This window comes from Phragmites australis, chromosome 9, assembly GCF_958298935.1.
Source record: "Phragmites australis chromosome 9, lpPhrAust1.1, whole genome shotgun sequence".
Classification (NCBI taxonomy): domain Eukaryota; kingdom Viridiplantae; phylum Streptophyta; class Magnoliopsida; order Poales; family Poaceae; genus Phragmites; species Phragmites australis.
Genome location: NC_084929.1, coordinates 23,938,753 through 23,942,181, shown reverse-complemented (window position 1 = coordinate 23,942,181; position 3,429 = coordinate 23,938,753). Strand labels below are relative to the sequence as shown.

Below are 3,429 nucleotides of genomic sequence, written 5' to 3'. Positions count from 1 at the left end.
ATAACATGACTCCCAGACTGAAGTAACTGCTTGGTTCAAAAAAAAAAAGACTGAAGTAGTTGAAAACATTTGTTAAGGAACTGACTATCCAAAAAATTGGAAACCATCATTCATCGGTTGAGGTTTTTCGATACAAAATGAGAACCCATCAGCGCTCTTCTATGTCTTCAGTCCTTTGCTCTTGTTATTAAACTCTACGCATACATGAGAAAGATGGTTTGATATATGCTTCGGCATAGAAATGCCAAGTATGTCAGGAACAAAAACAAGAAATACATCATTACACAGTTAAACATACAATGTTGAAACACATCTGAATATACTGCACCTCTAAGCATTTGGCTTATCAATCACAAACTTCAAAATTGACAGTCTAATGACTGCACCATATACAACAAAGTATCAAGCTTAAGACCTACATGCAACAAGTCCGTCAGATGGCAATTGATACTATGAAGCAAGTTATTGAACAAACTCATCATCGGAGTCCTCATAATTGCTTTCTTCATCCTCCTCACTCTCTACTTCCTCCGCAAATGTATTCATGTCAGAAGAATCCTCAGCCTCCATTTCCTCAACCCCAATCGTATCATACTTCATGCGTTCATGAAATTTTGCATCAGAACAATTAAGAAGCCATGCAAGAGAGCATGTGAATCCCTTCCTAGCCACCATCTCATGCCGGGGCCTCACAGTCGACTCAATGCCGTATGTGAAGAATGCAGGGAACTCAACCAGCTCCTCCAAATCCCTCTCCATCTCATTCTTAAAGTACTTGAAGTTCATCCTCATAATATCCAAGTTTAGTGCAAGCAATTGGGGGCATGCCACAACCATCTTGCTCACTTGTGAGAGCATAAAGCCACAGGCCGTGAGGAAATTAACATGCTTCAGAACCGCAGCTCGCCCAAGGTTAATTGCCTGTGGCATCCTTTCAATCACTCCCAAAATCATCACGGCTGACCAAAATGCTCGACTCAAACAAGCTCTGATGTGCAACAAGCTTGTCCCTCAGCTCAATTCCAAGAACATCCGGGTATTGCATCACAATGGAAGCTAGAGCCTCCTTCCTCACTCCAAACTCCATAATCGCCTGAATGTTAGGCTTTACCTTATCCTCTAGTCCAAACCCAAGTACATAAGACTTCTTCTCGATTATTCTTGAAACAGCTAACCTATGCAGCCCAATGCCCTCAAGGTGTTCGACGAAAGGTTTTATAATTTTCCCCACGCGCATGCCAAGCACCTCGGGGAAACGGGTGATGACGCTGCCGATCTGCCGCCTCTCCAAGCCAATGCCGACCAGGTAGGCGACGGAGGTGCTCATTGTGCCCTCGAGCTTGAACCCGAGCAGCTCCGGGTATCGCTCGAGCACGCGCGGTACGTCAGCGGGCCTGACGTCCATCCCCTGGAGGTACTTGACGACGGGGGCGAGGTCGACGACGACGCTTGCATGGAGAACCTGCGGGTAGAGGCGGAGCAGGTCCGGGAGCGCGTCGCGGCGGACGCCGAGCTTGCCGAGGTAGTCGAGGACGGGGACCATGTTCTTGCGCACGCTGCAGCCGAGCGCGAGAGGGTAGGCGGCGAGGTCCTCATGAGTGAGGCCGAGGGAGCGGAGGAACTCGGCGCGCTCCCGCACGACGTCGACGGTGGCGGGGAGCTCGAGGCCCGCGAGCTCGCCCGGGTCGACACCGATGGAGGAGAGGAAGGCGTCGACGTCGGCGCGGCGGGCGGCGCGCTCGCGCTCCATGTCGAGGAGGCTGGGGCGGGCGTAGAGTGAGGAGCGCCGCGAGGGCGGGGGCCGTGGGGAGCGGCGGACGTCGCGGGGCGGGGTGGAGACGCAGAGGCGGAGGAGCTTGCGGAGGTGGGGGGCGGGGAGGAGGGGCGGCGTGGGGTGGACGGAGAGGGACTTCATCATTCGGAAGGGTGAGAGCCGAGGAAGAGGAGAGGTTTTGGGAGGCGGGGGAGGGGGGGGGGGTTCGGGTTGAAGAACGAAGATGCCGCTCCGGAATTGTTTCTTGGGTGAACCTTCTAAAGGTCGCAGCAGATAATAAGGAAAAAAACAATTTGAGTTATCTCCAAGGTATAAATCACGTTACACCATCTCGGACAAAAATCCAAAATAGATAACAAATATCATCGTATTTATCAAACTAGATAATATAGTGATGTATTTACAAATCTAACACTTGTATTTGGTATCTCAAATATCGAAAATCCGATTTCAGTATTTCAGCGCCGAAAAAGGATAGGACCGACTTATATTCGGTACCTTAGATATCAAATACGGCATTATTCACCGTATTCGACATCTAAGGTGTCGAAAACTCGCACTATTCACCGTATTTAGTATTAGAGATGTCGAAAACTCCTTATAGGTGTCGAATATAGTGAACAATACTGTATTCGGTACCTCAAGTACCGAATACGGGCCGACGTGGTGTTGCGTCCCTTCATGTTGCGTCGTGTCGCCACTTTCAGTGCACCGACCGGTTTCATTTTTGTCTGTTTTGACAGCACCCGACGCATAGTTGTCTCCTTATGCTCCTTGCGCTACCGTGTTTCACTATAAGGAGACGCAACGATACGAGAAGAGACGAGCAACACAAACAAAGGAGGAGAGGAGCAGCAGCAAGAGGAGAGCAGCATCAGCGCGAGGTGAGGAGTAGCAGCAGCGCGAGGAGAGAAGAATCAGCATGAGGTGATGGAGAGAAAGATTCGATTAAAATCACAATACATCAAAAATTGTCAAATTGAATGTTTAATTAATAGTGATGTGCGCATGTTTAATTAGTATTTTAATTCAATTAATTAAAATAATAATGTGCACCAAACAGATATATAGCCAAAGAGGTGGTCAAGGATGGGATATGATGAGAATGATGGATACATAGTGGTGTAAGTCTGTTTAATTATTTCATTTGAATTCAATATTGATGATTTAATTAGTTAGGTATTGTACATATATCTAAGTAGTTATTTTATTAGATGTACCTTTGTTTAGCAGATATGGTATAGCTTTCCATATTTATTATGGAAAACGTCTCGCAGTTTTGCAAGAAAAGCTCATAACAATTCAGAACTATCAGCACATAGATAGTTCGGTTGAGTTACCTAATGACCTAGATGGCCTGAAAATACATGTTATGAGCATTTTGCGTGTGAAACAGCAATCCCATACTGTTGTTTTGGAGGGTGTGCTACTACGGCTTGTTCTAAACAGCTCCGTCGTTTTACATACGTTGTTCGAGATGAGAAGTAACAACGCATATGTTTTTACTCACGCAAGGCATTGGAGGAGAAGTTTGATATGGAGGTGTACATAAATATGTGTCACGACTAGTGCAATATGATACGGTGACTAATGTGGAAGGATCAGGCTAGCAGGTGATACATGAAGATGATGGAGGGCAATGTTAGGGAGGGCAG

General features: G+C 47.0%; 1 pseudogene; it reads right to left on the bottom strand.

Annotated features, from left to right (window-relative positions):
* Positions 1-205: 205 nt before the first annotated feature.
* Positions 206-1,962, bottom strand: LOC133928854 (transcription termination factor MTERF4, chloroplastic-like; annotated as a pseudogene).
* Between the last annotated feature and the right edge of the window lie 1,467 nt (positions 1,963-3,429).